At 50.4% G+C, this 14,052-nt stretch overlaps 1 protein-coding gene across 4 annotated transcripts in view; it reads left to right on the top strand.

Moving 5' to 3' along the window:
• PALLD (palladin, cytoskeletal associated protein) overlaps positions 1-14,052 on the top strand; it is a 262,050-nt gene that overhangs the window by 124,438 nt on the left and 123,560 nt on the right. The gene's annotated exons all lie outside the window — the stretch shown is intronic.

Below are 14,052 nucleotides of genomic sequence, written 5' to 3'. Positions count from 1 at the left end.
ATTTCCTTTATTCCACTAATTTTGGGCTCACTTTGCTTTTTTGTTTCTGGTTCCTGAAGATGTGAAGTTAGTTAATAATTCGAGCTCTTTCTTCCGTTTTAATATAGGCTTTCATAACTATAAATTTTCCTCTTAGCACTGCCTTTGCTTCATTCCATAACTTTTATGTTGTATCTTTGTTTTCATTTGTGTCTAAGTATTTTCTAATTTCCCTTTTAATTTCTTCTTTATCCCATTGTTGTTTAAGAGTGTGATGGTTAATCTGCACATATAAGTAACCTTTCCAGTTTTCCTTCCGTTATTGATTTCTGGTTTCATTCCACTGTGGTCAGAGATGTTACTTTCATGACTTCAATATTTTTAAATTTATTGAGACTTCTTGTGCCCTCACGTATAGTCTGTCGTAGAGAATGATCCATGTACCCTTGAAAAGAATGTGTAAAGACTGTCTTTTGTTTCCACTAAGTTATCTTTGTACCTTTGTCAAAGATCAGTGGTCCAGGGCAGGCCACGGTGGCCCAGCAGGCAGAGTTGTCGCTTGCCATGCTTGAGGTCTGGCTTCGATTCCTGGTGTCTGCCCATGCAGAAAATAAAAAAATTAGTGGCCACACATGTTTGAGTCTATTTGTAGACTTTTCATCCTGTTCCATTGGTCTATTAGTCTATCTTTATGCCAGTACTACACTGTTTTGACTACTGCAGTTTTATAATAAATCTTGTAATCAGATGGTGCTCACCCTCCATGTCATTAGGGTGGCATGATTTTGGCTATTCCAGGTCCTCTGCATTCCCGTATGGATTTTAGAATAAGCCTGTCAGTTTCTATCAGAAGCCTTTGGGGATTTGAGTTGAGTCTATAGATCCATTTGAGGATAATAGATTCCTTAAAACATTGCATTTTCTGGTCCATGAGCTAGGTTGAGCTCCCCATTTATTAAGGTCTTTGATTTTTCTCAGCTATGTTTGTAGTTTTCAATGTACAGGACTTTCACATCTTTGATTGTATTTATTCCAAAGTATTTCTTATTTTTATGCTGTTGTGAATGTTTTTAATTTCAATTTCCAGGTTTTCTTTGATAGTATATAGAAATACTATTGATTTTGTATGCTGATCCTGTCAGCTGCAGCCTTGGTAAATGAACTTCATAGTTGCAATAGCTTCTTTGTGCATTCCATCAGATTTTCTACATAGATGAGAGTGTCGTCTACAGATGAACACCGTTTTCCTCCTTTCCAAACCAGATGCTTGTTATTGCTTTGTCTTGCCATATTCCAGTGGCCAGAGCTTCCAGTAAAATGTCGAATAGAAGTGGTGAGAGCAGACCTTCTCGCCTTGTTCCTGAGAGCTTTCAGTCTCATGTTCGCCGCAGGCTTCTCACAGATGCCACTTATCAGGTTGAGCAAATTCCCTTCTATTCCTGGTATGCTGAGAATTTTTATCAAGGTGATGGATCTTGTGAAATACTTTTTCTGCATCTGTTGAGAAAATCATATAGTTTTCCTTTTTTAGAAAGTCTGTTAATATGGTGAATTACATTGATTTTCAAATATTAAACCAACCTTATACTCCTGGGATAAACCCAACTTCATCCTGATTATCCTTTACAGGTATTGGTGGATATGGTTTGCTGAAATTTTTTTTAGTTGTTTTTTGTTTTACATATTCCCTGAACACTTGATGATTTTGGGCTCCAACATTGGCTTGTTCGATTTACTCTTTGCGCACTAAACTCCAGCTAATCTAGCCACAGCTTACTTGATACATAATAACCTTTTCCCCATTTTAAATATTTTTATGGCTTTGGCCAGGAGTCATTAGAAATCAAAGAGAGAAGCACACACACACAATGTGTACAGTCTCACATAGAAGCACACACACAGACACACACATGCACACACAATATGTACAGTCTCATATAGAGAGAAGCACACACACAGACACACACTGTGTACAGTCACACATACAAGCACACACAGAGATACACACATACAATGTGTACAGTCGCACATAGAGAGAAGCACATACAGAGACACACACAATGTGTACAGTCGCACATAGAGAGAAGCACACACACAGAGACACACACACTGTGTACAGTCTCACCTAGAAGCACACACACAGAGACGCACACACACAATGTGTACAGTCGCACATACAAGCACACACAGAGACACACACATGCAATATGTACAGTCGCACATACAGAGAAGCACACGTACACAAAGACATACACAATGTGTACAGTCTTACATAGAGAGAAGCACACACACAGAGACACACACAATGTGTACAGTCTTACATAGAAACACACACAGAGACACACACATACAATGTGTACAGTCTCACATAGAGAGAAGCACACGCAGACACACACTCATACAATGTGTACAGTCACACATAGAGAGAAGCACACACACAGAGACACACATGCACACACACATAATATGTATAGTCTCACACAGAGAGAAGGCCTGGCTGAGGTTTATCAGGAAAATGGTGGGAGCATCGGAGGCCCCCCAGGGCCTTTTCATTCCCCACGCAGGACCCACATGGACCATCCGTCAGTGTGAGTGTGCCCTGGGAGGAGTGAGCATGCCAGCTGGGGCTTGGGGAGGCAGTAGTTACTGCTGTGTCGCATTTGTTCATCCACTGCCTGGTCCTGACGCGGTGCTCCAGCCACGTGGACTGTGCCCCAAGACCAGTGTCACGGGGGATAAGGTTTGGGGGAACGCACAAGTGCTGCTCAGACTGGGCAGATGCCCTCCGGTGTCTCCCATTCACAGACCTGCGAAGATGACTCTGCGTTGACATTCCTGGGACTCTCAGGCTCGGAGAGACCGGGCTCAAGGCTCCCTGAGTTAAGTCGGATAAGATAAGTGTTGACAAGACACCGGTGTGGCAGAGGAGCAAAAGCAGGGAGATGGGGGGAGAGAAACCCAGGGAGTTCCTGTAGGTTTTACCAACCAACCCAGGACACGGGTGGTGGCACGGCCACGGGCCCCTGGAGGCCGCCTGCCCAGTGCATCGGTGAGGAAGCCGAGGCGCGGGTGGGGCTGTTCATGAAGAACACTCGTGCTTGCCTCCTCTTGCTCTGCTCAGAAGACACCCCCTCCCCTGGGTCAGCAGTGACGTCTTTCCTTGGAGGCCAAGCCTGTGTTGCAGCCTCGTCGGTGCAGACAGTGGCACGTCATCCTGCCGGGACTCTCACCACCCCTCACTCAGCCCGGCTCTGTAACCCAGCGAGCCCGCTGGCTTGGAGAGGAGAAATGCCTCTGCCGCCGGCTTATAGTGATCTCAGGCTATTTTGAAAACGGCCCAGAGCACCCTTCATGACGTCCGTGCCAGAGAAGGAGGCAGCCCCGCCTCCGGCGCCCCCGAGTACCCGCCTCCCGCTCTGTGGGTGAACGTGGCGAGATGGAGAAGCCCCGTGAGGGTGACCAGCGAACAGCACGTGGTAGGAGAGCCACATCCAAAGACGCCTTCCTTCCTCTTATCTTTCTTGTCTTTTTTCTCTAAAAGAGTCTTCGGGTGACCTAATTGCTGCTTTTTAAAAGAATGACTCGTCAGGTCTTGTTTCAGACTCATGCAATCTTAGCATTGGAAGCATCAGCTCAGACTTTTCTGGGTAGCTTTTTGGGGGCCGTGGGTCATCCAGCCACCTCCAGACAAAATCCTAGCCGCTAAGGAAGTGACCCGAATGCTTAATGTGCCTGCGGCTTCAGCGCCCATGTGGCGAGCACGTGGTGGTCGCTGCGCTTGGCTGGGTTGGCCCGAGGTTGGCGCTGTTGGGCGGGGGGACGCTTGGGGAGGTCGGCTGAGCATCCAGGACTGTGCCCCCTCCCCTCACTTTGTCCAGCCTCAAGTCAGGGCCTGGCTAAGGGCAGCAGGGCGGCACCGCAGGCCCCCCAGCACCCCTGCAGGCTGCTACGAGCACGGCCTAGGAGGGCTGCGCTCCGGCCGGCTGGACCCAGGGTTCTTGGGAGGTCGAGAGGCTTCCCGTCCCCGCGTTGGGCGTGTGTGATGACGTGTGCCCCACTGTTGGTGCATCGGGACAAGGCCCCTCCTCCTGCATTGCTTCTGCGAAGTGACCACCCGGCGGGGTGAGTGCTGCTCCCTGCTGCCCCCGGGACAGGTGCCTGGGGACCGGGCGCCTTCACCTGTGTCTCTCATGGCCTCTGTGGGCCTGGACATCGCGGTAACGTGACAGCATGCGACCCTGGCAGGGCTGCGGCCAGTGACCGGGACACGCTGTCGTTCCACCGCGACAGCAGCCCCGAGGCGTGACCGCAGCACGTGGGCGCGGGGCTGCTGCAGGGAAGGGGCGTCCCGTCCATCTCCACCGCCACGTGGGCCACTCCTCCTTAGCGTGGGGCTGCCTGCTGCGACCTGCTGCGACGCGGGGCACATCATGGCCCGCTCTCACTTAGACCCCAGACCATAGATGGATGCCCAATTAAGGAAATCTGCAGGAAGTGTCAAGAAAATTAATAGGGAGAAGTAAGTTCAAATTAAAGATAAAAGCAACGAGGAGATGTGTTTTCTATTCATAGACTATGTCTGCTCTAAGGCAGGAGTCAGCAAATGTTTTCTGTAAAACATTTTACGCTTTCCAGGCCGCAGGGTGTCTCTTGCAGTGACCCAGCTCTGTCCTCGTAGGGTGAAAGTAGTCACAGACAGCAGGCAGATGGATGGGCCTTTAAAGTTTTATTTTATTTGCAGAAACAGGTAGCAGGCCGGCTTGGGCCCGGGGACCGTAGTTTACAACTCCTGATCTAAAGAAAGCGGCCTTCCCAGGCACAGATTTATGGACATTCGCTTCCCATTGAACAAGAAGAAATGTCTACACATGGTAGTCGGAAAAGCCAAAAGACACCTCCATGTGGTTTTTCCTTCTTTCTCTTTCTTGGAAAATGGCGATGGGTATTATTTGAGTTTAGTTAAGTAATACTTACTGAGCAGAGCCATGTCTTTCCTCAGTCCTAGAGGGAGATAAAAGAACAGTCTAAGATGTGAGCTCTGGCCTCTGGGGCCTTGGAAGTGGAGAGATAAGACAGGCAATACCGCCAAGTACAGCAGCACCCCGGTGCAGGGTAAATGTCGGCGACCCTCCAGTTGGAGCTGGGGCAGTTTTGTCTCCCTGGGGAGCTGTAGCTCTGGGGTCTGGGGCCAGAGCCCCTTGGAGAGAGGCGGAGGGAGAGAAGGCATCTGGGGGAGAGGTGGCCAGATGAAGCACCAGTAAAGGCTGCACGTGCAGAGAATATAAATGATGTTTACAGTGAAGGAAGGTAACCAAATGTCTTCCTTTGCCTGGGCTGCTGTGACAGAGTCCACAGACTGGTGGGTGAACTGGAGCAGCAGGACGTAAGGTCTCACGGCTTGGGGGGCTGGGTCCAGACTTGAGGTGCCGCAGCCTCCCCTGAAGCCTGTGGCCTCTGGCCTCACCTCTGCCTATGTCACTTGGTCACCTGCCTCGGTCACTCAGCCACAAGAGGCGGACATGCACCCTCTGGCCCGAGGCCCTGTCCCGTGGTGACCAGGAGGCCTGACCCCACAGGGAGGCGGTCAGTGGACAGGCCCTCTTGGTCCTGCAGTCACCTCGCCCCGAGGCAAACGACCGCTCACCGTGGAGGGCTGAGTCCCCACAGCTGGCTCTAAAGCGAGGGAGGTGGGGCCAATTTGAGGCGATTGTAGAGATTTATGTAGAGTTTAAAGCCAACCTGAAGAAAGAAAATGAGTAAGTTATCGAAGTAGCGTCAGAAAGACTTACAGAAAAACTCCTGGGGGCGGGGAGGCAGGATTGTGGTCCAGTCTCCATTTTGGACGGTGGAATAGTGTGCAGCCAATAAAAATATCACCACAGCATGCTAGAAGCACACTCCCTGGCATAGAAATATGTGCATGAATATTAGAACTTTTAAAAAGCAGACTGAGTACACTATGGGGTGCAATCTGATTTTTTTTTCTTTATTTAAAGAATACTTGATTAGTTTCTGTAACCAAGCCCATGCCCATAAGACCTTATGTATTTATACAGTGCTTTACCCCTGTACAAATGTAATTTCTGTACAATGCCATCTCAACACAGTACAACAGGATACTTTTCCAAAGCTGACTGCACAGCTAAAGTTTCCAAAAATTTGAAATAAATAAATAAATATATATATATATATATATATATATATACACACACAGACCAGTAGCAGTTTATGATGCATCAGTAGCAGCAACAGCTTTTCCAGGTCCACAATCTGATTTTCGTTTTAGAATATTTAGAGCAGTACATGCACACATATGTATAGGCTGCAAAGAAAAAAGGCTAGAAGTGTCAGTAGACCACAAAATTATAAGCACTGTTAGCTCGGAGTAGTCATATTACAGGTGGTTTTTATTTTCCTTGTGAGGGGCTTGAAAAATTAACTATTATTTTTATTTAAAATTAAATAATAAATTTAAAATAATTTAAAATTTGTTGTGAAATATTCACTGCCCTTTCAGGAAAAACAGCCTAGGGATTGAGAGAATATGAAAAGGCTTGGCTTGCAGCTTTTACTGAAATCCCAAGGCAGGACCTGATCTCGCGGTGGCAGGTTAACATCTGAACACCTTTTACCAAGCGCCATAGCCGGGCTGACCAGCTCCCGGTCTCTGGGCACCGGCCTTCCCTTCTCTCCCCCACTCCTTCCATTGGGGGCTCTGTCTACCAGAGGTGGGACTCGTTTAGGGTCATTTAGCAACGGAGGGACCGCGAGGGGCCAGGAATGTGTCGAGGTGCAAAGCAGTGCTGGCGCTTGGCCGGTGCGGAGTTCTCCCCAGCCGGGCGTGAGACGGACCAGGGCACACACGGACACAGTCCGTCATTTTCTCCACACGCTCATCAGGAACCAGCTATGTGTCCGTCAGCTGCATGGCAGGAAGCCTCAGTTAACATTTAGAATATTTTTTTATTGCTCAGATCATTTCATGGGTTTGGGGCCATATTATGTGTTCTTGAGCACGCGAGGTCGAGAGAGACCGTTTTCAGTCTTGGTTTATAATCACTGCAGTTTCCCTGTAAGTGCTATAGAATATTCTGAAACTTTAGTGTTTTTTTAAACAAGGAAGGGGAATGTTACTAAAGACGTGAAACTGTCTAGACCAGTAGCCACTGGCTGCATTTGGGTATTTAGACTGGAGCCCAGTGGATGTTGAGCGGGTTTCCTGGGGCCCTGTGGGCGCAGCGCTGGGGGCAGTGGGGCGCTGCTCTCACCCTCCGGACAAAGCTCGTGTGCCGCGGGATGCTGCCGCAGTTCCTGCCTCATTTATTGAGATTTCAGATGTTCAGTGCTGTTTAACTACTGTCTTTTATGCTTCCTTTCTCGAAGCTTCTGGCCTTCGGAAAACTTCATATTTATCAGCAGCACCTGCTCCACTGACAACGCATGTGCACGCTCGCGTCTGTTACGTAAATCTGGTTAACTACAGATTTTCAGTGCTTGGAAGGGAGATCTGAGCTTTGGGACAACAAAAGGCATCTGTTTAGCTGTATTTCGAGTACGCTCAGTGATGTAACCTGTGAGTAAGCTGGCTTCTTCGTACAATAGCGGCCGTCGCCTGGGTCTTACTATGGAACGAGCACCTCCAGACAGCTCAGGGATTTTGAGGGACAGTGTCGCTGAGGTGCGGGCAGGCAGGCTGAGGACAGCCGTGCGCCGGCGCCCCGAGCTCGGGTGACCGCGGCTGCCCTGCAGGTGTCCCCGCCCTCGGCCCTGCTGCGAGGGGCAGAGGAGGAACGCCAAGCGCGGAGCCGGACCCCAAGTTCCAGGGCGACGTGTAATCTGCTCGCCACCCCCAAACAAGCCTCATTATCCCACTCCGCGTGGCACTAGCGTGTGGTCCCCCTGCAGGCCGAGCGCGGGGCGCAGACCGAGAGCGGGGCGCATGCGGAGAGTGGGGCGCAGGCCGAGAGCTGGGCGCAGACCCAGCGCGGGGCACATGCGGAGAGCGGGGCACAGACCCAGCGCGGGGCGCATGCGGAGAGTAGGGCGCATGCCGAGAGCGGGGCGCAGACCGAGCGCGGGGCGCATGCGGAGAGCGGGGCGCATGCCGAGAGCGGGACGCATGCGGAGAGCGGGGCACAGACCCAGCGCGGGGCGCAGACTGAGAGCGGGGTGCGGCTCCTCCAAGGCAGGCGAGAAGGGAAGGGGGGTGGGGGGAGCTGCAGGCCAGAGGCAGGCGAGTGCCAAGAGGCTGGTGCTAGTCCCCAGCAGACAGCAGCGGCCCTTGAGCGCACCGAGTACTGGTCACCCCCGGGGGAACCACCTGATTCCCACTTTTCATTTAAACAACCCCAAACTAAACCACAACCCAGGTGTTTTCCAGTTCCCTGTATTGACATGAAATGATCTTTCTTAGAAAAATGTCCAGGAAAAGAGAATATGTAACCATGAGCTATCATTCTGCCTTCTTTGTGCTTAAACACAACATTCCTTTTTCAAGTAGAAAATTTGCCTCCTTTTTCTTAATGTGGGGAAATATCATTCCACAGAAAATTGCAGTAAATATGAAAATAAATCTGTGTATCGATTTCTAAACAATATAGTTTCGTTTTCCTGGTTTCAGACCTTACATAAGAGTGCTAGTGATATATATATATATATATATATATATTCTTTCGTCTCTCACTTATTTTGCTAAAATTTTATTTATGAGACTTGTCCGTGTTTTTGGCATTGATTAGCATTACTTCATATCTCTGCTCGAAGGAGGACATTGTAACCTCCTTAGGCGGAAGGCACAATTAATATGTGCTGTGATGGGATGGGAAGCTTGGCAGGAGGAAATGTATAAAGAAAATGTTAATCAAGTGTACTCTTGGATTTGTTTTTAAATGCATTTATTCTATAATTTTGGCAGGTTTATAAATTATAAGTTTATAAATTTTCCAAACATCTAGGGCAGCATTGAAAAGGCATTTAAAACAATGCTGATAATTTGAATACATCATTTCAGGTTTGAACTGTTGAAATACAATGGTTCGATTAGCAGACTGCATGCTGTAACAGATCATTTCTTCCCTGTGTATAAGAAACAAAGAGAGAGAATAGTATCCTGTCCGATAGATTTTTTCCCCCATTTTACTTTTACTAAACAACACTGTGAAGAAAACATTTTCTGTCCAGAAAGAGCTATAATTTTTGAAATTTGTAGATTTAAATGGTATCTTCCTTTTAGGTAAATTGAGTTTGGGTGGCTACTGGCTAAAAGTAAACGTAAATTTTCAAAATACCTGTGGGCCTGGCCATCTCCACTTTTGTGCCGTGTGAGGACCTGGAATGCAAAACCCCCAAAGTTTTACTACACAACACTGAAATTTTGTGGCTTCGTATTTTTTACATGTAATAATTGAACCATCTGGAATTTATCTTGCCAAACACTGTGGGGCACAGATTGATATTAATTTTTCCTGTGATTTTTTGACTAACCCGTGCTTTTGCACCTTTGATCCTCTAAATTGTGCCTGCTCACAGCTGTTCCTGATCACCTGACCCCTCCACACTGAGCCAGCGTCACACCGCTCTGTCATACCTTCGAAATCTCTTCCAGTGTCTATGGTGCAGATACATGCACAGAGTATTCTTTCTCTTGTGTTTATTCTCAGATGAACTTTTGCATAATTTGTCAGTTTCAAAAAGTAATTCTGTTGTGATTTTTTGAGGTGTTGATCTTGTAGAAAATTGGCACTTTTAGAGCACTGGGTTCTACCATCCCTGGAAATGGGTGTCTGCTTTTAAGTCCCTCAGAAGGGTGACATCAGGTCTTGCTGTGGACCTCCTGTATTTCTCATTTCGTTTCCTAGATGGCAGCGGGTGCCAGGCCTGTCCCTTGCTGCCCACACCCGGCCCCTGAGGCTCAGGAATGATCTCCAGTGCTCTCCATGTCCACTGCAGCTGGGCTCCAGCGCAAGTCTGTCTATGGCCGTCCCTGAGTCCCCCTTTGTCTTCCTTCTCTCACCTCTTCTCTGTTTCAGATGCTTAGACTGCTTAAAGCAGTATCATGAAATGGTTCAGCTTGAGCAATAGGAGTTCATTTGCTTACAGTTAGAGTCCAGGAAAATGTTCAAATCGAGGCATCCTCAAGGCGATGCTTTCGTCCTGACGACCGGCTGCCCGCGGTCCTGGGCTCCTCGCTGCGTGGAGGCACCCTGAGCTCTGCCTTCCCTGCCCCTGCCCACTGCTTTCAGCTTCCTGCGTCTGTGGCTTTCTCCCGCTCTCTTATTCATTCCATCTGTGAAGGACTCACGTCCCATCCTGAAGGAGGTGCCACGCCTTAACTGGAGAGGCCTCACCACAGGCTCCTACTCAAAATGAGTTTACACCCCAAGGATGGATCAGAGTGAAAACCACGCTGGGCATGCACAGCCTGGAGCCAGCACACCAGCCTTCCTCAGCGACCTCCAGCCACGCCTGTCCGGCCCCCACAGAACACCCTCGGCCGGCGCCGCCCCAGGGGGGCCCTTGCTTTGTTTCCCACCGCAAGTCAGACCCCCATGCCCCCTTGGGTCCTTGTAGGTTCAAGCTGCATGTTGATTCCTATTGAAGTAACGCCTCTGAACACTGTTTTAAATTCCTGTACAGCAAACTGTTAGCAAAGGTGCCTTCGGGAAGCAAGACTGGGAAATTGTGTGTGGGGGGGGCACTCTACTCCATACATTTCTCTATTGTTTTCTTTCATTTTGTTTTCCAACTGCATATTGCTTTCATAACATAATTTTAAATTAAAAAAAAAAGCCCTTCCCAGAAAGAGTTCTATTTTAAAGGTGGAAATATTCAAACTGATACCTAATTCAGTAGCTCTACCTTTTGGGATCAAAGAACTCTGAAAATGCGGTGAAAGCTATGGGCACTTTCCCCTGAAGTGTGCACATATATGCAGACAGACCAAACGGTTTGCGTCTGGTGTCAGAGGATGCAAGCTTGCTGCCCTCCTGCAGAGACTGGAATCTCTGCTTAATTGCTGTGTAGTGAGGCCAGGAGCCTCGCCCAGGAGGACTGTGTTGGGTTCTGTGCTCCCAGCTTCCTTGTCCCATCATCAGTTTAGAACCCAACTGTGAAAAGTTACTCCACTCCTGTTTCAGAATGTAAGTTTCTCCAGAAAGGGTTGCTCAGATACAGTCGTAATAATAACTTTATGATACTTATGAGTTGATGAAAACTTACCCACGGAAGTAACCCCAACAGAAAAGAGGGGTGGGGGGCACAGGGTTGGAGCTTGAAGGTCCCACCACCATCCAGAATTCGACTTCAAAATGCACCGATGTTTGAGTATGTTGACTCTATTGAGTGGGGTGAGTGTGCATCCGCAGATAAAATGTATTTAATTGAACATCCTAAAGGTTGTATAGAGCCGTCTTTTTAAATGTACATACGCGTGCAGAAATAGGTATCTACAGCTTCTGAGTAAATAAAGATAAGCACACAGAATGGATGCCACTGCTTTACATCTTGCTAGTTAAATACCGCTCTTCCCTCCCTGCTCCTTCGTGCCCCGCTGCTGTTCCAGAACTTGGCTCGGAAAGCAGAGCTTAGGGACCCACCCACGTTTGAGCCTGGCCTCCCAGCTCGCTTGCATGTAACCTCAGCTGGAAGTGCCTTAACCTTTCTCTGAGCACGAGCTTCCCCTCCACACGAAGTGGCCAGTCAAGGACGTATGTCTGGAGCTGCTGAGGGGCCTAGTCTCCGGGTGGGGTGGTCAGTAGGCACTGGGCACACCCAGCACCGAAGGCCCACGCAGAGAGCACACAGCCCTGCCTTCCGTCCCGTGTGGGCAACTCTCGCTCTGTGGTTTGTTCTTCCCTGTGCGAGGTGAGGTCGCAGAAGATCCCTTAACTTTACGGTGAACTTAATTATTAATTATCCTCCTTGGGATAATTGAACGCTGTCGGCTCCATGGCCTAAATCTGGCCGCGCCCTCCTGTGCCTCCATGAGGCTGGCCCTGCCCTGGGCGCGCTCAGCCCCCTCCCGCTTCCCTCCTCCCTCCTCCCTCCTCTCCTCCTGCCCCTCCTTCCTCCCCTTCTCCCTCCTCTCCTCCCTCCCCTCCTCCCGCCTCCCTTCCCTCCCCCTCCCCTTTCTCCCCTCCTCCCACCCTCCTGCCCCTCCTCCCTCCCCTCCTCCCACCTCCCTCCTCCTTCCTTCCTCCCCTCCTCCCTCCCCTCCTCCCTCCCCTCCTCCCTCCCCTCCTCCCCTCCCTCTCCTCCTCCCTCCCCTCTGGCAGCACGTGGCCCCTCTTTCCAGCCCCTCACCGTGGACTTGCAGGGCCCTGTGTCCTTCCCCCACCGGCCAGCCTCGAAGGCCTTTCCCCTGACTGGGCTGCACCCAGGCTCTTGGGTCTGGTGAATCTGCTGCATTCTCGTCCCACGGTCAGTGGCATGCCGTCCTCCCAGCCTGAATCCCTGGGGACTTACTCATGGCCTCCAAGGGATGCCCTGGGGGCCCCTCCCCCATCACCTGAGGGGAAGGGGAAGTGGCCCTCGCTTCCCGCAGGCAAAAGACTGGAGCGGGAATCAGCCCACTGGTCTGGGGGATCTCGGTGGCCAGGGCAGCAGAGCTGCTTTCAGTCTTCGTCTGTCCCGGGCTGCCTTCCTGGTCCCTTGACCGGGTGGTTCAGCCCCGTCCCCGGGTGTGGGGCGGTGGACGTGGTGACCCGTCCGTGCCTGATGGCCCCATTTAGCCTCCCGTGGGACCCGCGTGGCAGATGCTCTTGGGGGTCGTGGCAGCAGGCGTGGGGCACATTCTCGGGTCTTGTCAGGCCTCTGCTCTGAGTGGCATTGCGGTTGTGATGAAGAATAGTGCACGGCGGGGTTTTTCACACTGAGGAGTGTAACCCACTGGCGTGCAACCAGCGTGCAGGTTCTTGGGTGGCCTCTTCCCAGGACCTCAACGTGTAGAAGAGAGAATTGACACTTTGAGACTCCGTTTCTGTCATTAGTGTCGCTCTGTGAAACCTGTGTGCGACAGCACCCCGTGTGCCCTGGGGCTGTGCTGCAGAGCGGACCGACTGTTGGGTGCCGTCCGGATGGCGCTAAGGCTGGCCCCCGTGGCCCGGGCATGGGACAGGGCGACGTGCCTCCCGACGCTGCGTGTGCACCCAGGGGCAGCGGGGCCTGGCAGGGACAGGCGGCCGGAGCGCCTTGTGAACTGCTTTAGCCCTTCTCTACTTGCTCCTTGATGGGTGCTCGTCCCCAAAACAGCAGGAGTGGGGGGCAGGCTCCACACCCCCACGGACGCCCCACGGGCCCGGCGTGTCCGCCTGCCTCATCCTGCGGTTTGAGGCGCAGGTGTCGCTGCCTGCCCTGGGCGCTGTGGACACATCCCAGGGGGGACGGCACCCATGGGGCACTCCGCGAGGCCGAGGTCCCGGGACATGCCATGGGGTGAGTGAGCAGTTCCGTGGCCGGACGAGAAGCAGCAGCTGGTAAACCTTCGAGTGGCGAAGCTCTCGTAAACATTAAAGAATTTCGATGTCTTGCAGTTTAGTGCTTGAGGAGAAGTTCTAAAATAGCCATATGTAGGGAATGAGATCAGAGAACTACTCTGAAAAATGCAGTCTGACCACTCACCTGGTGATGCTCATGGTAGGTTTGTCACAGAAAACACCTTCACCTCCCCCGTCCTGTCCCTCAAGATCCTGTGAAGCAGAGCTGCAAGGAGCGGAGCCCATTTCCTTCTGCCGGGCTGTGTCCCCCTAAGTGCCGTTCCCGTGGCCTGTCTGCAGAAGCAAAGAAACTGTATTTGTTTTACTTCCTAAGAAACTCACTAAAATAAGTTTGAGTTGTCTTCACTTTCCTTACAAAAATGTATAACTAGGCACAGGAGTAGTGTCAGTTTACCTCTGATTTTGAACTGTAAGCATCTTTCAGTATTTGAACATTTTTCGCTTTCCAGAAATAGCTTCTCTTGATGAAGACAGACTTGGATAAGCAAAGAAAAAATAATAATCAAGTGGCTTTGAGATGTTTTTGAATGACCGTATACTTGTTTTGAAATCCCTATGTCTATACCACCTCCTTCCTGTC

The sequence above is a fragment of the Tamandua tetradactyla genome, chromosome 26 (assembly GCF_023851605.1).
Source record: "Tamandua tetradactyla isolate mTamTet1 chromosome 26, mTamTet1.pri, whole genome shotgun sequence".
Taxonomy (NCBI): domain Eukaryota; kingdom Metazoa; phylum Chordata; class Mammalia; order Pilosa; family Myrmecophagidae; genus Tamandua; species Tamandua tetradactyla.
This window is presented reverse-complemented; position numbering and strand designations above follow the sequence as displayed.